This window comes from Phocoena phocoena, chromosome 11, assembly GCF_963924675.1.
Source record: "Phocoena phocoena chromosome 11, mPhoPho1.1, whole genome shotgun sequence".
Lineage (NCBI taxonomy): Eukaryota > Metazoa > Chordata > Mammalia > Artiodactyla > Phocoenidae > Phocoena > Phocoena phocoena.
Genome location: NC_089229.1, coordinates 75,815,490 through 75,837,698, shown reverse-complemented (window position 1 = coordinate 75,837,698; position 22,209 = coordinate 75,815,490). Strand labels below are relative to the sequence as shown.

At 38.7% G+C, this 22,209-nt stretch overlaps 1 protein-coding gene and 2 pseudogenes across 1 annotated transcript in view; 2 read left to right on the top strand and 1 right to left on the bottom strand.

Annotated features, from left to right (window-relative positions):
* Nucleotides 1–22,209, top strand: part of FGD4 (FYVE, RhoGEF and PH domain containing 4) — a 187,876-nt gene that overhangs the window by 53,974 nt on the left and 111,693 nt on the right. The window lies entirely within an intron of this gene.
* On the bottom strand, nucleotides 1,921–10,449 carry LOC136130971 (small ribosomal subunit protein eS12-like; annotated as a pseudogene).
* On the top strand, nucleotides 21,111–21,385 carry LOC136131190 (small nuclear ribonucleoprotein E-like; annotated as a pseudogene).

The following is a 22,209-nucleotide window of genomic DNA, read 5'->3' as shown; positions in this document are numbered from 1 at the left end:
GGTGATGGCTCAGACATTTAGGGCTCTTTAAATCCAAAGGAGCTAAGCAGACGGGTAGCAACTGCATCAACACAAGAGAAAGCAGAGCTTACAAATTCTTATTGGAGTTTCTGATGTTAAAAATCTTTGCTGGTTGCCATAACAACAGGCTTTGGAAGACCTGCCATCTTCACTCTTGTGACTGTGCCTTGAGGATTCCCTGGCTGTTACCACAGATGGTTTGGTGTCTGTGTGTCCCCTGCTGACTTCCAAATTCCTATTGTGAATTTATCTGATACACAGGGCCTTCCTCAGTTTTGTCTGTACCCCTGGTATGCCTTGCTAAGATCTCCTTCCCTGGTCAGTCCTCCCTGATGGCCTGTGTAGGTGCTTATTGTTTTCTATTGAAAATGGAAGCTATTAAGTTTTTGTTATTATTAGTGGCTTAGACTCTAAGATCTGTCTGTAAGATAGCCTCTAAGCCTGAGACTTAGAAGGTATGTTTCATTTGCTTAAATGATGGTTAAATTGATCCTAGGTATAATATATATATATTTTAAATTGAAATATAGTTGATTTACAATGTGTTATTTTAAGGTGTACAGCGAAGTGATTCAGTTATACATATATATACACACACACATATATATATATGTTCTTTTTCAGATTCATTTCCCTTATAGGTTATTACAAAATATTGAGTGTAGTTCCCTGTGCCATATAGTAAGTCCTTGTTGGTTATCTATTTTATATATAGTAGTGTGCATATGTTCATCCCAAACTCCTAATTTATCATCTCCCCCCTTTCTCCTTTGGTAACCATAAGTTTTTTTTCTATGTCTGTGGGTCTATTTCTGTTTTGTATATAAGTTCACTTGTATCTTTTTCTTTTTTTTTAGATTCTTCATATAAATGATACCATGTGTCTTTGTCTGGCTTATTTCACTTAGTATGATAATCTCTAGATCTATCCATGCTGGACATTAAATTTTTAGAACAAAGAGTTTCCATTACATTTCTTCATAATTATCTAGTCTATCATGACTAGAGAGAAGTGAAGTTTAAAACACCACTAAAAGGGACCTGTGTTTTGGTTATTTATTGTAGTGTAATAAACCGCTCCAAAACTTATTAGTAGCTTAAAGCAGCAGTTTGTTATTTTGTGGTTCAGTGGGTTGACCAGGCAGTTCTGTTTTCATGTCCTGTCAGCTGGTTGCTAGAAAGGCTGTGGTCCTCTGAGGTTTGGATAGGAGCTCAGGTAGGACCCAGTGGCTGCTTAGGTCACCTGAGGTGTCTGGGTTCCAAAATAGATGCTGCCCAACCAAATAAGGTCTGGGCCCAGAATTGGTACTGCATCATTTCTGTCCTATTCTAATCGTCTAAGCAGTAATAGGCTCAGCCCAGAGTCAATGTGGGAAGGGACTCTACAAGGACATGAGTACCTAGAAGTGTGTACACAAAATTTTAGAACCACTGGTCTAAAGGAAAAAGTCTATGAGGAACCTAAAATCTTTATGAGGGGTCAACAAAGGGTTGTACAGCCACATCCTCAAGGCCACATTTTACTGGCAATGCAGGATTTGATCTTTGCCCTGAGCCATTCCTCCCTCCCTCCCTTCCACAAGAGCCCAGTTGTGCTTTTTTTAAAGATTATTTATTTATTTTATTTTTATATTTTTGGCTGAATCGGGTCTTTTTGGCTGCATTGGTGTGGAACACGGAATCTTCGTTGAGGCATACGGGATCTTTTGTTGCGGTACACGGGTTCTATAGTTGAGCCTTGCGAGCTCAGTAGTTGTGGTGCGCTGGCTCAGTTGCCCCGCGGCATGTGGGATCTTAGTTCCGTGACCAGAGATCGAACCCATGTGCCCTGCATTGTAAGGCAGATCCTTTACCACTGGACCACCAGGAAAGTCCCAAGAGCCCGTTTTTTTTATTTGATCATTTCTTGCGTATGAAGTACTCCTCGATGACATCCTTGGCCTGAGACTGTTTGCCATAGTCCCTAACCACCACACAACCAACCACTTTACGGGGTTTTCCCTGTCAATTTTACAGAGACCTACTCATTCCCCTAGTTTCTTGTCATCAACCTTAATCAGGTTGATTTGGTGCTCAGCGCAAAGGGCCTCCACCAACTTGACTTACATAGGCTCATCACAGTTGGATTCAAACACACAAAGATGGGCTTGGAGCTTGTCTAAGGCTTTGGCAGCTTCACGAATTCCACATGCTAGGCCATCGTGGATGAGGGCGGTCTTACAGCACCTCTTGCAGAGCAGTATTAACATCCATTATACCTCTGGCAGCAGTGCTTTTTTTCGGCTATGGTGGTGGCTATGGCAGTGGCTTATGGGTGGAGCTGAATCCTGAATGCACCCGAGCTTCCACCTCCGCGGGACTGCCACAGCAGGGAAAGAGCTACCTGGAGCCATTTCTTACTTTGAGCTTATTTTTTGCTAAGATGCTGAAATGAGCAATGGTTTTATTTTTGAACCGGTCAAATCTGACCCCTTTATATTTCCTCTAAATTCTGTTTGAAAAGGAACCAAACAGTGCCTTTTTTAGTTCATCTCACTATATAGGCAGTTAAAATGAATCAGTTGATACTTTCAACTTTCTTCCTTGAATTTTCCTTAGATCATTGAGTTCATTAGGTACCATTTCCACCTTCCACATCACTGCATGCAATGGTTTGCTAATTGTTCTCACAGTACATAACTTGGGTCCCTTTTCTTCAGGCACTGATACATTTCTTCACTTTTTCAAATCTTTATTAGCAATCTCCTCAAAACTCTTCCAGCTTCCACCCACCACGTGGATCCAAAGCCAGTACATATTTTAGGTTTTTGTTGCAGCAGAACCCCACTTTTGGTACCAAATTTTGTTTCAGTTATCTATTGCTGCATAACAAATCACCTCCAGATTTAGTGGCTTAAAACAACAATAGTGTTTTTGCTCACAATTTTGGGATTTGGTAGGGTTTGATAAGGACAGCTCACCGTATCTCACAGTCTGTGTGCTGTCAGCTGAGACAACTTGATTAGGGCTGTAGGATTTATTTTCAAGATAGCTCACTTTCATGCCTGGCAAGTAGGTGCTGTCAGCTGGGTATTTCTTCTTTTCCATGTGGGCTTGTCTCATTTCATGTGGCTTTGGACCTGCTCACAGCATGGCAGTTGGACTCCAAAAAGAAGGAGGCAGAAGTTGCCAGGCCTCTTAAAGATTTAGCCCAGGATTGGCACAATGTCATTTTTGCCCTTTTTCCTTTGGACAGTCATAGGCCCAATCCAGAATCAAGGAGGTGGCAAAATAGACCCCACCTCTTGGTGGGAGTAGTGACAGAGAATATGTGGCTGTCATGAATCCACTCTACTCTGTTAGGGTTTTTTATTTTTTTGACAGTATTGAAAAGGTACTCTTGGCTCAAGTTATGAGATGGTGAAAAATAATTGTTTATTATTTGAAGTAAAGTCGTGAGCTCTGGAAGAAGGTTAAAAGAAAACTTTTATATATAAAGAGCATTTCAATATCTGTGAAAATTTTATATGTTATATTTTACTAGTGGACAAAAGTCATTTTGGGGGGGTAGAATTTTTAAATTCCTTCTCATCCACAGGGAGATCAGCTTGGTGCTTTGTGATCACCTAGAGGGGTGAGATAGGGAGGGTGGGAGGGAGACGCAAGAGGGAGGGGATATGGGGATATATGTATACATATAGCTTATTCACTTTGTTATACAGCAGAAACTAACACACCATTGTAAAGCAATTATGCTCCAATAATGATGTTTAAAAAAAAATTCCTTCTCATCAGAATAATACTTTTTTTTTTCATTTAACAAATGTTTATTAATTATGAACTCTGTGCCAGGCACTGCACTAAGCATTGGGTAACCAATATTTATTTATTTATTTACTCTTAAGCACCTCTGGTATCAAGATTTGTATGCAACAGGGATGTCTGAATGCACTTATGTATCTTATTTGGTCTTAACACTGACCTGTTTGTTTTTAGTAAAGGTTGCCTTCTGTGTTACCACATGTAGAGAAATAGTCCCCTTCCAAAGATTTCCCTTCTTGAAATAGGGACAAAATGCTGTTTAAGAGTTGTGTGCAATGAAAGGGGGACTCTGGATGCTTTGTTGAAGTGATTGTGGTAAAGCAGAGGGTGAATAATGGGATGAAAGGATCCCAAGGTTTTCTATCATTTGGAACTTTTGTGTGCAGCTCTTTCCAGATTGGCAAGAGAGGACAAAACAGACGATGGTTTCCCAAGCTTTTGCTTATTCACCCAAATCATCTGTTAGGTAAGGTCATACAGGCTAGTAAATGACTTCCTGAATTTGTTAAGCACTTACATTAGTAAATTTTTCGCTATCCAATTTGAAGCTCTTAAAATCAAATTAATGCTCTATTACAATAGTGATTCAAAAGAGTTTAAATACATCTTGTAGCTTTAAAATTCATAAAATCTGACTGGTATTAAATCTTTGACCTTTAACTTTAGTTCCTTTTTTAGCTTTGATTTCATGCTTTTAGGTTTCGTTATACGTTATCTTGATAGCACTGATAAGTTGTTAAATATTGAAATAATTTGAGCATGTTTTCTTTAATTTGATTGTTTATAAAAATGTTTGGGGCAACATTGGTTTCCCTCACTTGCTTTTAGTTTTACTCTTCCACAGTAGTTGTCAAGTGTGACTAATAATTTGCTTCCTCTTTCTGTCTCTCCTTCGTTCTTCTTTTTATGTTTTTCTTCTTTATTCTCCTACTACCCTATGAAGTCTGGTGCAGTGATATATTCAGGAATGAGATAATGGGTGGTGTGGATGAGATGATTATTATACATGTATTTATGATTCTGTATGAGGGATCCTTCTAGCTTATTCTTTTTTTTTAAAATTTTTTTCCAGCCCAGAAGGTCCACCATTCATTTTTTCTTTTTAAAATTTATTTATTTTAATTTATTTATTTTTGGCTGCATTGCGTCTTCTTTGCTGCGTGCGGGTTTTCTCTAGTTGTGGCAAGCGGGCACTACTCTTTTTTTTTTTTTTTTTTTAATTTTTCCGAACATGCAGGCTCAGCGGCCATGGCTCACGGGCCCAGCCGCTCTGCGGCATGTGGGATCTTCCCGGACCGGGGCACGAACCTGTGTCCCCTGCATTGGCAGGCGGACTCTGAACCACTGCGCCACCAGGGAAGCCCCCGGGCACTACTCTTCATTGTGGTGCACAGGCTTCTTATTGCTGTGGCTTCTCTTGTTGTGGAGCATGGGCTCTAGGTGCGCGGGCTTTAGTAGTTGCAGCACGTGGGCTTAGTAGTTGTGGCTCGCGGGCTCTAGTGTGCAGGCTCAGTAGTTGTGGCACACGGGCTCAGTTGCTCTGCGGCACGTGGGATCTTCCCAGACCAGGGCTCGAACCCGTGTCCCCTGCATTGGCAGGTGGATTCTTAACCACTGGGCCACCAGGGAAGCCCCTAGCTTCTTGATACTCTTCAGCGTCAAACTTCCCTGGCATGATATCATTACCAACAGTTTGGAAAATGATGCCTGTGCTCTTCGTTGTCAGAAAATATCATCTTCTGTTTCTTTACAAATTAAAGTTCCACATGTTTTGGGGTGTCTCAGGTACTCATCAATCCATCAAGCAATTAGTGTGAGTGTGAGAACTAGTAAAGCATTCTGGGGACACTTAGGTGAATAGGAAATGATCACTTACTCTCCAGTCTTCAAATTCTTCCTTCCCAGTCAGATTTGAAAGCTTGGCATGGTTTTCTGAAGGCTTGGATTAGACACCTGTAGAATGTTGGTGGGGGGTGGGGGGGGGTTGCTGTCTTCACAACTGTACTTCACTAGTCATTAAATAGGATCTTACTTATTTCAGGGTTTATACAGCCTACTGTAGTCTCACTATTTTGAACTCCAGTTGTTAAGAATGTATTTTTGTATATATTTAAAAATTGTCCTTTATTTCCCTTGGGTAGTTCCTGATTACCTTCCAGGTATTTTCATAGAATACTCATTTCTGGACTAACTAATTTTAATCCCTTCAGATTTTCTCATATCCCGCTTTTCCCCATAGCTTTAGTAAATTGTCCAAATAGTTACATATATTTACATTCAACAGAATTATTTTTCCACTTGACCTGCCCTCCATAGATAACTAAGCAGCAAAATTCATAAAACCTTTTTAACCATGAACTCTTTAAAAATATAATTCGTAAAATAATTTAATGTAGGGCTTGGAAGGGACCTTTGAAATTATGTGATTTAGAGCCCTTCTCTTCTGTTGTTGCATAAGTAATGCACAGGTTTGATACATAGAATTAATATAATCAAAAAAGGGAGGAAGACAGTGCTGCATGTAATTGGAGGATACTTTATCTGTTTTATACCTTTAATCTGCCTTGTTTATTGTTTTAATTGCACAATGCCCTATGGTGCCCTTTCATTTCTTTGTAAATTATGTAAAGCCAGTCTTTCAACAAAATCTGCTTATTTGCCCCAATGGGTATATTTGTTGTGCTTGTGATATTCTTGATTTTTAACTCTAGTTAACCAAGATCATTTTGACTCCCAGAACTTGTTTGAACTACCACTTTTTATTTTGGTAGCATTTACAAGCTATTTCTAGTTCTTCATTTGGGTTGCTTTTAAAAAATATAGCCATGAAATCTATAAAGTGCTGATAAATGAAATCAAAGATCTAAATAAATGGAGAGACATACTGTGTTCATGGATTAGAAAACTCTCAATATAGTAAAGATGATCTCCCCAATTAATATAAAGGTTTAACACAATTCTTATCAAAATTCTAGGAAAATTTTTATAGGTGTGGATAAGATTATTCTAAAATTTACATAGAAAGAGTAACTAGAATAGCTAAAACAGTTTTGAGAAAGAAGAACAATGTTGGGAGAATCACTCTATCCAGTTTTAAGACATGTGGCTACAGCAATCAAGACTATGGTATTGCCAGAGGGATAGACGAACAGATAAATGCAACAGAATAGAGAACTTAGAAGTAGCCTCACACAGGTAGAGCCAGCTGATTTTTGACAAAGCTGCAAGAGTAATACAGTTTGTCTCTTCAACAAATGGTGCTAGAGCGATTGGATATCTATAGACCAAAAAAAACAAGCAAACCCCGAAACCCTAAACCTTAGAATATATCCATAAATTAACTCAAAATAGTTTATCAGTTTAAATGTAAAACATAGGGCTTCCCTGGTGGCACAGTGGTTGAGAGTCCGCCTGCCGATGCTGGGGACACGGGTTCATGCCCTGGTCCGGGAAGATCCCACATGCCGTGGAGCGGCCGGGCCCGTGAGCCATGGCTGCTGAGCCTGCGCATCTGGAGCCTGTGCTCCACAACGGGAGAGGCCACAACAGTAAGAGGCCCGCGTACCGCGAAAAAAAAAAAAGTTAAATCTTAAAAAAAAAAAAGTAAAACATAAAACTGCAAAACTTTTAAAAGACAGCATAGGAGAAAATCTTTAGGGCTTAGGGCTTGGCAAAAAGGTATTAGCCATATATACCCAGAAAAAACCATAATTTGAAAAGATATGTGCACCCCAATGTTCATTGCAGCACTATTTACAATAGCCAGGACATGGAAACAACTTAAATGTCCATCAACAGAGGAATGGATAAAGAAAGTATGGTACATATATACAATGGAATATTACACAGCCATAAAAAGAACAAAATAATGCCGTTTGCAGCAACATGGATGGACCTAGAGATTGTCATACTGAGTGAAGTAAGTCAGACACAGAAAGACAAATATCATATGATATCACTTATATGTGGAATTTTTAAAAAGGGTACAAATGAACTTATTTACAAAACAGAAACAGACTCATGAATGAACTTATGGTTACCAGGGGGGAAGGGATTGATAGGGAGTTTGGGACTGACATGTACACACTGGTATATTTAAAATGGATAACCGGGACTTCCCTGGCGGTCCAGTGGTTAAGACTCCACGCTTCCATAGCAGGGGGCATAGGTTCGATACCTGGTCAGGGAACTAAGATACCACATGCCGTGTGGCATGACCAAAATTAAATAAAATTAAAAGAAAATAAAAATGGATAACGAACAAGGACCTACTGTATAGTACAGGAACTATGAACAACCTAAATGGGAAAAGAATTTGAAAAAGGATACGTGTATATGTATAACCGAATCACTTTGCTGTACACCTCAAACTATCACAACATTTTTAATCAACTATACTCCAACATAAAATAAAAAGTTAAAAAAAAACAGAAGTAGAGTCACAGATGTAGAAAACAAACTTATGGTTACTGGGGAATAAGGCGGGAGGGATAAACTGGGAGATTGGGATTGACGTATACACACTATTACATATAAAATAGATAAGTAATGAGAACCTACTGTATAGCACAGGGAACTCTACTCAATACTCAGTAATGGCCTATATGGGAAAAGAATCTAAAAAAAGAGTGGAGGGCTTCCCTGGTGGCGCAATGGTTGAGAGTCCGCCTGCCGATGCAGGGGACACGGGTTTGTGTCCTGGCCCAGGAGGATCCCACATGCCGCAGAGCGGCTGGGCCCATGAGCCATGGCCTCTGAGCCTGCGCATCCGGAGCCTGTGCCCCGCAAAGGGAGAGGCCACAACCGTGAGAGTCCCACGTACTGCAAAAAATAAAAATTAAAAAAATTAAAAAAAATTTAAAAAGTGGATATATGTGTATGTATAACTGATTCACTTTGCTGTACACCTGAAACTAACAACATTGTAAATCAACTATACTCCAGTAAAAAATTAAAAAAGAAGTTATTAGCCATGTGACCAAAAGCATGAATATAAAAGAAAAGACTGATAAATAAAATCTCATCAAGGGACTTCTCTGGTGGCACAGTGGTTAAGAATCCGCCTGCCAACGCAGGGGACTCGGGTTCGAACCCTGGTCTGGGAAGATTGCACATGCTGCGGAGCAGCTGAGCCCATGTGTCACAACTAGTGAGCCTGTACTCTAGAGCCCTCGAGCCACAACTGCTTAGCCCACGCGCCACAGCTACTGAGCCCATGCAGTGCAAATACTGAAGCCCACGTGCCCTAGAGCTTGCGCGCCTCAACTACTGAAGCCCGTGCGCTCTAGGGCCCGCATGCCGCGACTACTGAAGCCTGTGCTCCACAACAAGAGAAGAAGCCACCGCAGTGAGAAGTCCGTGTGCTGCAACGAAATGTAGTCCCCGCTCGCCACAACTAGAGAAAGCCTGCGCGCAGCAACGAAGACCCAATGCAGCCAAAGAAAAAATTCATCAAAATTTAAAACTTTTGCCTGTTAAAAGGGTGAAAAGAAAAGCTATAGACTAAAAAAATTTTTGGAAACCCTATATTTGACAAAGGACTCCTATCTAAAATATATAAAGAACTGTCAAAACTCAACAGAGGGCTTCCCTGGTGGCGCGGTGGTTGAGAGTCTGCCTGCCGGTGCAGGGGACACGGGTTCGTGCCCCGGTCCGGGAAGATCCCACGTGCCGCAGAGTGGCTGGGCCCGTGAGCCATGGCCGCTGAGCCTGCGCGTCCGGAGCCCGGAGCGCGTCCGCAATGGGAGAGGCCACAACAGTGAGAGGCCCGCATACTGCAAAAACAAAACAAAACAAACAAACAAAACTCAACAGAAACAACTCAAACAGTCTAATTAGAAAATGGGCAAACAACATGAAGACACATTTCACCAAGAAAAGATATACAGATGACAAATGAAAATAAGCACATGTGGACACTCATCATATAATCTAGCATTTGCACTTCGGAGCATTTATCCCAGGGAAATGAAAACTTAGATCCACACTAAAACCTGTGCAAAATGTTCATGGCAGTTTTATTTGTAATAGCCCGAAGTTGTGAACAAACTCATTTTCATTAACATGAATGGCTAAACTGTGGAACATCCACATTATGGAATTCAACACACCAATAAAAAGGAACACACTGTTTATGCATACAAGAACTTGAATGGATCTCAAGGGCATTAGGTTGAGTGAAAAAAGCCAATCTCAAAAAGTCACATACTGTATGATTCCACTTACAAAGCATTCTGTAAATGACAGCATGATGTGGAGAACAGATTAGTGGCTGCCAGGGGTTAGGGACGGTGAGGAGAAGGGTGTTGGGTATGACTAGAAAGGGGTGGCATGAGGGAGCTCTTCATGATGATGGAATTGTTCAGTATCTTGATTGTGGCAGAGGTTACACAAGTCTATTCAAGTGATAAAATGGCATAGAACTAAACATACACATTGTACAAATGTCAGTTTCTTGGTTTGGGTATTGTATTTATGGTTATATAATATGACATAATGATTAGGGGAAACTGGGCCTCTCTGTAGTATTTTTGCAACTTCCTATGAGTCAATAATTATTTCAAAATACACTTATGTACTTTATATATTTTATTCAAAATATATATACGTATACCCAGACTTAGCCATGTGTGGTCCGCTAGCCCCAAGTTGCTTTTAAAATTAAAACTAATTAAAATAAAATTTTAGTTCCTTGATCACACAAGTCATGTTTCAAGTGCTCATGTGGCTACCTTATACTATAGCACAAATATAGAACATTTCCATCAACACAGAAAGTTCAATTGGCACAAATGCTTTAGACAAATCAATAATGCCATTTGCCATACATGTGGGCACCTACACATTTCTTAGTGAACTATCTTAAATTTATAAATCAAAAGACATTAGTATGTACCAGCAAAATTTAAATAGAAAAAAATGGATTTAATGTGATGCATTTAAAAGCTACCATGATTTTTGAGGCTATATCCCATATTTTAATAAGAAAAGGGAATGAAACATTTGCTTCATGTTTGAAATAGGAATAGGTTTTTTTCCTTATCTGCCAAGGCAGTTGCACTTTCTTTCCATAATCACAATATAGAATATATAGGCAATGGGCAAAATAGAAGGTAGGGGAAAGAGGTATCAGCAGGAAAAATACTTTAAACATCCCATATTTTTTGTTATTTTCTGTTTCTTAGTGACCAGTTTACCAATGGTAGCTTACTATTGCAGAGGAAGCATGGTTTAGTGACCAGACCTTAAACCAGAATTCTATTTCTGGTTCAAAGTGACCTTGAGGGAAGTGACTCTTCTCATTCTCATAACTAATAAGCAAATTAAGATAAAACTGACTATTGCTCTGGTGGACTATAGGATAAGTTATTCTAAAATTATTCTAATGTTTTAGGCTATATATAAAACTCTTCACTTACAAGTAGATTAAATACGAAGTTTTGAGGAACTTACTTATGGCAAGAGTCACATGAAGTAGAAAGAGGAAGTTTGTTTTAGCAGGCATGAACAGTTTTAGTATTTGAGTTTGGGGGTTAAAGTCAAGAAAACTCAGACATAGGGTAAAAGTTTTTCTTATCCTTTCACAGGTTAGTAATTTTGGGAAAACTTTGGGAGAATGGCAGGCAGTTTGCATTTTAGATATCAGGTTTTGAAGTTAAAAAGTCCAGGGTTTGAATTGCAGCTCTGCCAGTTACTGTCTAAGTTATTTAACTTTAGTTCTCAGTTTTACCATCTATACAATGGGACTAATTAATGCCTTTTTGTTAGGGTTGTTATGAGAAGGGTATATAATAATACAGAGCTGTAATTACTGATGATAATATTAATTTTATCAAGACATGGAATGGAATGATGGTGGTGTTAGGAGCAAACAAATAGCTTTGTTTACTCTTTTATGAAGATTTATTTTTAGCCACATAATAATGGTTTTCTTGGGGGAGTACTAATTTTGGCTTTATAACAAATTGGTTGATATTGTGGTTCCTAAAGCTGTTCTTAATGTGTGGCTAAATGGATCAAAATCACTTGATTTAAAGCCAAGAGGGATAAGTCTGTTTTTGTAAAATCTAGCAGACGAAAGTGTAAGCAGAAAACTAAGACAAATAAAAGCACACATTTATGAAATTTTATTTCAGTGCAATACCTGTAACATGTTTCTATATTCACATAATATCTGAATGAACAGTGAAAGGGTTTACTTAGGGGCTTCCCTGGTGGCGCAGTGGTTGAGAGTCCGCCTGCTGTTGCAGGGGACATGGGTTCGTGCCCCGGTCTGGGAAGATCCCACATGCCGCAGAGCGGCTGGGCCCATGAGCCATGGCCGCTGAGCCTGCGCTCTGCAACGGGAGAGGCCACAACAGGGAGAGGCCCGCGTACCGCCAAAAAAAAAAAGAAAGGGTTTACTTAATTATAAAGATATATTAAAAATCTACAATGTACAATGTCAAATTATCAGAAAATGTTCCATATGAATTTTCTTTTTCTTTGCCTGCTAAACTGCTAAACCATTGAAAAAGAGGTCAAGAACCAGAGCCAACATACTTATTTGGATCCTTCCAGCCCTTGTACACTGTAGCAGAGCAGAACAGTTCCAGTTTCAGCCAGTCATTCACTGGCGTGTGGTCAGTTTGAAGTTTCCTGCTGTATTTCTCTGAACTAGAGAGAAGGAAACAAAAATGCTGACGTCCTCATTTGACTTCATCTTCATCACTCATGCCTGAGCACATACACCAACACTTCCTGTGCAAAATCTACCCTGACTCTGCAGAGGACACTCTCAGCCCTCAGCTGATCTGGATGGGGATGCTGGCTTGGGTTGGTGAAGTTTGGAAAGCATTAGCCCTCGGTTGGATACCTCACACTGTATGAACATGCCATGTCTCATTACTATACCTTTCATTTCATAGAGATAAGCTTTCAAAGCTTATAATAACAATATTCATTGATAGTAAGTGATTGTTACAGGCCAGTTAGCTCTCAAGACCACCACCCTGTGAAAGTAGTATACTGGATGACAGCACGTTTAAGAAAGAGCTAATTTAGAAATATAATGCTATGGAAATTGAACTGAAAAAAATCTATCAGAATATCTGAAATGTATGTATCTTGTCTCCCTAATATCAGTATGTCCGTATCTATCCTACCTTAACACTCCTGGCCTCAGTTTTCTTATCCAGACAAAGGGAGGATTTCTAAATTTCTAAGGCTTTGTGATTTTAGCATGTGTTTCTCCAAGTAGTTTTCTCCATGTTTCCACTTCTTGGTTCATAAGCTACATTAATGTTTATTTTATTCTACCTGCCAAAATTTCCTCAAGTACTTTAAGGTAATACACTATTTTCAGTTTGTTATTCTTTCAGAAACAGAATAATTTGAAGAAGTGCTGTTGCAAAGTTGTACTGAGTCTAGATATTACAGTTTGATTCTGACTACACCATCTAAATATCACATGAAAGGGAAATTAGAATTTGGGTTATTATGTAAATGTTAAATCCATGTGGTGGTAAACCTTAGATGTTTTGAGAAGTCTGTTATGTGATACATTATCTAAAACATTGACTTTAATTAGTAATTTTCTCTTACAAGCATGGCAGGGATAGAAAGTTTGCTCATTGGTGCCTCTCCTTTAAAATCCTGATTTTTTTTTTTTAAATGAAGAAGTCATTTGGGATTGCTAGTAACCTGGGAAGGAAACAAGGCCCCTTTGCTTGGGGGGACCTTGGTTTTGCTATTCAGCATTTCTTATGACTTTCTTATGACCATGAAAAAATATGCTAAGATTCTTTATGACCTAGTTTTAAAGGATAGTTTGTTATAAATTTAAAGACTCTAACTACAATAAAATCACGGGTAGTTGGCCCCATCCTTCCCATTTTACCACAGTATTCTAGAGTTCTCTCACCACATTTTGAAATACCTTCGTGGAATTTTGAAATTCGTTACTTGCGTAGTTCTTTGAGGATGCATCAGTGCTAGAAGAGGAGTTATGAAACATAGCTGTGCACTTCCCCTTAGTTAGTTCTTCACCATGTTGAACAGAAGATGTGTGCGTGTTTGGTGTCTAAATACAGAATGCCTATAGATTGTACCTACAAGTTGTATATCCAACGAATTCCTCCACAAGCAGGAAATAAGTATGATTAATCAGAAGAATAAAAGGCACTGCTGGATGTTGTTTGAAAGGAATCCTTTATGGGGGGCTGTGAGTATTGTTTTTACAGTTTCCATTTTTGAAATATCTTAGGTTAAAAACATTTGAAATTTTTGAGTATGCAAAGTATATGAGTAGATGAAGTAACTGGTATTTGTCTCTTTGTTTACTATTAAATTATAAGTAATTTGTATCATTATTGAAAAATTATCCTGGCTCTTGTCTAGAATGGTTTCATACTGTGATTTTAGCACAAAGGTACACTTTTTCTTATTTTCATGGCCCAAGTACGATTACTTGAGATAATGGCATTTCTTCCTGAGGATTCATAGCATAGCAGTGTTCCCTGAGAGCAGTGAAAGTGAACTGTGCTTTAAGTGCAATCGCTGTTGGCTTTTCTTAGTTGAGCCTTTTTATTATAACCTCATTCCTTCTGTTTTTAGTTTCTATTTCTCCTCCTTCCTTCTGTTTCTAATATATAAAAGCTACACTTCAAGTTTCTTAGAACTTATTTGTGCACTTAATATTCTCTCATTCATCAGTTATTTGGGGAAAGATTCCCTCTACTTCTAAAACATAAGCAAGGTACATTGGTAACGCACAAGGTTAAGGATTTCTTGAAATTACATATGATTTATTGGACTCTGAAGTCAGTTGACTTGCCTAGATCCTCCTAGCGTTGTAGCTTTAATGTTCTCGTGGTCCTTTTCTATTTAACTGAAAAACAACGTTAGATGAATGTTTTGTTCAGAAAAACATTTTTAAACAGATTTTAGATTTGTAGTAAGGAGAAAGAAAAACATTTAGGTGTAACTACTGATAACATTTTGATGTGTTTTTCCTCTTTGTATCTGTTGTTTGGCAAAGCTGAGGTCGTAATTTACATGGAGTTTTAAAATCATGCTTTCCCCTTCCCACATAACATTAGATGTTTCACATTACAAAACTTCTTAGTAAAAATTCAATAGCTGTATGATATTCTGTTAAAAAGTAGTACTTTAATTTAGTTAATATATCCTCCATTGTTAGATATTTAACATCTTTCAAGTTTTTGGATTATAAATAACTGAGAGAACACCACCATTTTTTAAAGACTGTCTTTGCAAGGTGCCTTGGGGAGGAAAAATCCCATTGTGTTTGTATTCTTGATTTAAGATATTAATAATAGCTATACCTTAGAATTTTAAGGACATTGAATTAGGATTTTAAACAAACGTGTTAGGTTCCATGTTGGTTTAAACTTACGAATCACACATTTTAAAAACTTTTACTTCTGGGTGGCAGGGAGCCTATGTGCTAGCTATTTTTCAAATGTAGATGACATTGCTTTCTTCATAGAGAAAAACTGGAGTGGTTTCTATAGAATATTTGCAGATAGGTGATCACTGAGGAACATTGAAAGAGAACTTCCCTAACTAAGGCAGGTTCTTCTATGCCACAAGCCTCATGTGAATGGAAAACTAGATCTGTGCATAAAAGGATGGGCTATGAAAATACTGGTGCTGGGAAAAACACAGATTCAAAAGACTTTAGCCAAAGCCTTTAGTTTTTCCTTGTTTCACTAGGTTAGAAATGGCCTGAGATTCTCCCAATAATTCAGCCACAAAAGAAAGAAAAAGCTTGTTGTTCTTCGTTCCCATTGTATAGAGGCCCCTTATGTCACAGACTTGCACCAACGTGGAGTACTGACCTACCTTGTGGAATGAATGGAACTGAGTTTAGAGTACTTTGAGTTACTTATAAATTCTTAAATGTGTCTTGCATTTAAAACTTTATACGCATGATGATAAATTTTAATAGAATACAAATAGCTAGAGTAATGTGAATATACAATCAAAATATGGAAGTTTGGAGTCTTATTCTTCAAGTAATTATTTTGGATTGGAAAATTTGATTTCAGGATTTTAGGAGATTTATTTTTTCTTTGCCCTGCTCTGCGTCCTCCTCACTAGTTTAGATGGTAATATAAGTTACTATCCGACTTTTCTTTATTATGATGAGTAAAATTTTATTGAACATGTATTATACTTAGAAATAGTCATTTCTCCTAATTTTTATTGTAACTTTAAAATTTAGGATCTGGTTGCTATTAAACACCAGATTATATGTATACATATATATTTTATATTAAAAAAAGTCAAAGTAGGATTTATTATAGGACCTGTAGGTTTTATTCTCTAATAACGAGTATAAATAGAGTTATGTATAAGACAAAAGGGGACTCAGAATTAGGCTGAAAACCACAGTAGTTCAAGGGGGTCTTTTTGGCCCCCATTGTTTTTCAGGCATGCCAACCTGTGTATGCTTCTTCGGAGCGTGCATACAGTGCACACAGTGTTCTCAGGATCAGCTTTGTCACTGAACCAATTGGACTCCTGTCCAGCCGTTTACACACTTCTTGGCATTTCTCCTGCACATTTGTTTTCATCTTTCCAACTCATTTGCTCCTCTGGCATTAGGACCAACAGCTGCAGTTGCACATGGGGTCCGTAAAGTAGCTGAATAATAAAATGCTATGACCTGGTTCTTGTATAGTTTCAATGATGACTGTGTTGGTAACTCAGAAATGCTGCAGATATGTTTGGCAGGTCAGGTGAAACATCATCTTTATTTTACAGGAAGAAAGTTTATGTATAAAAAGTATTGGTAATTGATACTGAGTGATATAAGTTATATCTCCTAAATCCTAGTCTTATTGTTTACTAAGTACCTATTAGACACAGTGCTTGGTGTTATATGCACATTATTTCGAATCCTTAGAATAATCTTGTAAGATAGCTGATATGACCATATTTTTCAGGTGGAGAAAGCAGACTCAATGAGGTTATATACCCATATCTACATATTCAGTATTACATGGTAAATAGCAGAACTGGAATTCAAGTCCAAGATCGTCTGTTCCCAAAGATTGTAGCCTATCCATTACACACTGTACAGCAATTTTTTGTGTGTATGAATAGTATTTTATTTCCATTTTGCTGTTGATGAACATCAATTATTATGTAATGAAAGGTTCTAAGAACATTACATCTTTTAGTGGAATTATTGTGTTATGCGTATGTTCAGCTTTAGGAGACGTTGCCTAAAGGTTTTCCATAGTGGTTTTAGGGTGTGAATATTCTAGTTCCCCTTCCTAGCCAATACTTTGCTTGTCTAAAAAAATTTTAGCCATGTGGCAGGTATCTGGTGGTATCATTTTGTGATTTTAATTTGCACATCTCTGATTAATGATTTTTATATGCTTATTGGAGACCTTTTGTGAGGTTCCCAATCGAAGCTTTTGTCCATTAAAAAATAGGGTGGGAGCCGAAAGTAAAAAGAGTGAAAAAGAAACATTTAATATAAAGTTGGGCAGCGATAAGTGCTATTAAATAACAAAGAACAAGGTACTAGGATCGATAGAAACGGACAGATGGTTGTGAGGAAGGAAAGACCTACCTGAGAAAGTGGCATCGAAGTGCAGATTTGCATGAATTGTGTTACAGAAGCAAGAGGAAAATCTAGATGAAACGTTCTAGGCAGAGGGAACTGCGAGTGCAAGGGACTTGAGGCAGGAATGAGGTTTGGCAGTGAGAACTTGGCAGGGAAGTAAGTATTTAAATTCCTACACAACTGTTCAGTTTGTGAGGGAAGGGAAGGTCTTTACTTTTACCCACCTCCAACCATACACTCAGTAAGGTATTATTTGGCTTTTTTTCTTGTTTATAAAGATCAAAGGCTTTTATTCAGTCAGTGGGGTTCCATGTTTGAACTAATAACTTCATATTTGGCCAACTAATTGCTGTATAATATCTAAACACATTTACTGGTGATGTTTTATGAATGTTTATTCAGTGAACGTTTATTGAACAGACCTGATTGATTGGATGTATGGAGGAGGGAGAAGGTGGAGAAAGAGTTGCTGATTAAAGCAAAGAAGAAAGGAGTTCCTGGAGAGAGTCCTAGGGAACCAGGAGAGTTGGTTGTGAGGCGGCCCAGGAGGAAAGAATGTCAAGAAGGAGAACGAGGTCAGCACTGTCAGGTGCTCCCAGAGAAGTGTAGGGGTTCAAGAACTGAATGGTGGGACTTGCCCGGTGGCACAGTGGTTAAGAATCCGCCTGCCAATGCAGGGTACACGGGTTCAAGCCCTGGTCCGGGAAGATCCCACATGCCACGAAGCAACTAAGCCCGTGCGGCACAACTACTGAGCCTGTGCTCTAGAGTCCACGTGCCACAACTACTGAAGCCCACGCGCCTAGAGCCCATGCTCTGCAACAAAAGAAGCCACCACAGTGAGAAGCCCGCGCACCGCCACGAAGAGTAGTCCCCGCTCGCCGCAACTAGAGAAAGCCCACGCGCAGCAACGAAGACCCAACGCAGCCAAAAATAAATACATAAATTAAAAAAAAAACTAAAACCTGAATGGTGACCTGTGGGTTTGCTGATTGCAATGTCCCACTGGCCTTGGTGGGGGTAGGGTCAGGTGCATGTTAGACTGGTAGGCTAAGGAGCAACTAACTGGTGAGAAAGTGGAGGCAGTGACCTTGGAGTTCCCACTTTTTGAGAACTGTCAACAAGAAAAGCGATGCGATTAGATAGCTTGACAAGAATATAAATGGAGCCAAGAAAGGACTTTTTTGTTTTATTGATATTTTGGGTTTTGGGGGAAGGGGGGGTTTGAAAGAGACTTAAGGTTTTTTTTTTTCCCGTAACAGGAAGTCACCCTTTGCTATTCTTGTCTCAGAGTAGACAGTTGTGTCTCCCTTCCCTGCTGCCCCTTTAAAACATGTTTAAAACTTCTTACAGCTATATAGTTTTCTAGGTATTCATAGGGGGTTCACCTATGTGGTCTAACTGATCTTCTTGAGAGGGAGGTACCAAATATTAATCTACCTGTTTCTTAGATGAAAGCCTCAAAGCTCAGAAGTTGTAGCTGAGAAGTCATTCCCCACTGATAAGTTGTGGGGCAAGAAATTTTTAAGTATACCCTATCTTGCCCAGAGTTTGGGAATCTGTATTCGCAGCATTAACTGACCATGATTTGCCCTGTATTCAAGTGGTTATCCTCTGGTTACCCCAAAAGTAAATCCAGGGTGTTTAGATATAATTCATAAGGCAAACTAAGAAGCTTTCCCAAATCCCCCTGCACACACACCCTTCTCACCCACCTGTGCACCCTCATATATACACACACACCACTCATCCCGCGTACATATCTCTGCCACACACACAGCCTCAAATGTTCACAGTTGGATACACCTTAGTCCTAGTCTCAAAGGACCCTTGCCCACAAAACTAGACTACTTTCCTCTTTCTGGGGTTGGATTTGGGATAAAAAGGTAAAGTTAGGTTAGAAAGAATTGATTTTATGAGATCAGATGAGAGACCATAAATATAGGCATACCTTGTTTTCTTGTGCCTCACTTTATTGAGTTTTGCAGATATTGCATTTTTTACAAACTGAACGTTTGTGGCAGCCCTGCGTTGCCAGATGATGGTTAACAGTTTTTAGCAATAAAGTATTTCTTAATTAAGGTATGTACATTGTTTCTTTAAGACATAATGCTATTGCACACTTAACAGACTACACTATAGCGTAACCATAACTTTTATATACATTGGGAAACCAAAAAATTCATGTGACTTGCTTTATTGCAATATTTGCTTTATTATGGTGGTCTGGAGCCAAACCTGCACTATCTCAGAGGCATGCCTATAAATCCCTAGGTTTCAACAGTAAGAGTTCAGTTGATCATTCAGTTTTTGCTGAATTTGCTTTCGTTCCCAAAGGAGACCCTGTAGAACTTATGCTAAACAGTTTTTGCATAGCTTTGATCTAGAGCAATAGATGTTTGTATGCTTTGGTCCTTCAGGATAATTTTTGAGTTGTGGGGATTAACTGTTCAGCGTTGGATTTTATGAGCACAAAACTGGGATTGACATAATTTTCATTGTGGCGTGATCTCAGCACCTAAAGTATAAAAAAGAAGGTTCATAATGTTGATATTTTGATAATTTTTACAGAGTGATGTTTGTGTGGTATATCTTTTTCACTTACCTAGTGCTAGACATCTATAACAGTTGTTAACACGTTTCCACTCCTCACCTCTCAAAGAGGTGAAAGTCTTTGTTGTGTGAACATATTAAAAACTCATGAAGAGGGGGCTTCCCTGGTGGCGCAGTGGTTGAGAGTCCGCCTGCCGATGCAGGGGACACAGGTTCGTGCCCCAGTCCGGGAAGATCCCACATATCGCGGAGCAGCTGGGCCCGTAAGCCATGGCCGCTGAGCCTGCGCGTCCGGAGCCTGTGCTTTGCAATGGGAGAGGCCATAACAGTGAGAGGCCTGCGTACTACAAAAAAAAAAAAAAACTCATCAAAAGAAAGGAACCAGTGTCTCCTTTTTTTGTCTGTAAAGTTTAGGTTGGAACTTTGCAAATTGTAGATCCCCAATAAGTCTTGTTTATAGAACAGTCTTTGTTCTTAATCCTTTTTCCACTTGTCACAAATATTTGTAAAAATATAGTTACTAATATAATTAATGTATTAACATAAATATTTATTATGTTATATATATGTACTCCCCAAAGAGAGTCTTCACTTTCATATATTTCAGAAAGTTTCTTAGACAAAGAAAAAAGAATTAAAACATCTAGATTCCGATTTAGATGCATCACTTCTTAAAAGAATGTGGATAAGAATGAAGAATGGGGAAGGCAACAGACTAGGACCCAGATATTTGTATACTTTCCTCCAGCCTCTGTTCTAGAGTCAACATTAATTATATGGAAAGAGAGGGAATATTACCCTAATGAAGATAGCAATGATCTCATGATGTGAAGAATTGGATCCAATTATTCTCATTTGACTAAGATATATTATCCTTCTGATTTTAATAAAAAAATATCCCTGGGGCATTGGTAGATCTGGGTTCAAGTCCCAATGGTTGGACTTTGACGAAAAAGGGCTGGAGACCCTCTGACATAGACTTATCTTCAACACTTGTTTTCTTTGCAGTGTGGTAGCTGGGAAAGGAAAGTACTTCTCTGATATGCTAACCATATCAGAGGAATGATGGGCAATTAAAAAGAAATGCTTCTAATTCCGGAAGTTGCTTTTTGAGGTAGTGTGCGGGATAGTGTGGTCTTTGTGAGCTTCCACCATGGCATACTGGGGCCAGGGCCAGAAGGTGCAGAAGGTGATGGTGCAGCTAGTCAATCTCATCTTCAGATTCTTGCAAAATCTCAGATTCAGGTGTGGCTTTATGAGCAAGTGAATATGCGGATAGAGGGCTGTATCATTGGTTTTGATGAGTATATGAACCTCGTATTAGATGATGCAGAAGAGATTCATTCTAAAACAAAGTCAAGAAAACAACTGGGTCGGATCATGCTAAAAGGAGGTAACATTACTCTGCTCCAGAGTGTCTCCAACTAGAAATGATCAATGAACTGAGAAATTGTTGAGAAGGCAATACAGTTTTTTTAGGTGTCCTTTGTTAGAAGTGTAGTTCTGAAGCATTTATTCATATTGTTTTGCTCGCCTTTATGTTGTTACCAGATGACAATAAATGCTGTGGGATTGTTTTTATTAAAATATTTACATTGTTTCCTTAAAAAAAAAATGCTTCCACCAAATCAGGGTAGACTTTTTACTCCATCATTGTTTTTTGTTTTTGTTTTGTTTTTTGTTTTTGGCCGCACCATGTGGCTTGAGGGATATTAGTTCCCCACCTTGGATTGAATCCAGGCCACAGCAGTGAAAGAGCCAAGTCCTAACCACTGGACCGTCAGGGTATTTGTTACTCCATCGTTGTTAACACCTTGCAAACTGGGCAGAGAAGTTCCATTTATTTCAATGTTTTCTTTTGCTTGTCAGGTACTTCGTACCTTGCAAATATATTTTTGCTCTAAATCATCTTCATAGAACTAATTGCAAAACAGTCAAATAAAAAAACTCTTACACAGAATGTTAAGCAAAAATACAAAATTCTTGGTACACACTGAAAATGTCTAAGAAAATGTCACCTTTTTCAGACGTTGCATTTTGTGTTTCAGTGTCTGTGACTGGTTAACTCTGTTGTTTAACCTGGTGCTTCTTAGGCTTACATGATAAATTTATCTCCAATTAGGATAGGTAACTTGAGTCTGTTTCATATTCACAGACAAAACCCTAACAATATCCAGTCACTTCATAATATGAACTATTTGTCAAGAAGGAGTTTCAGCAAGAAAAAGAGAATGTGGTGAGAACTGAGCTGG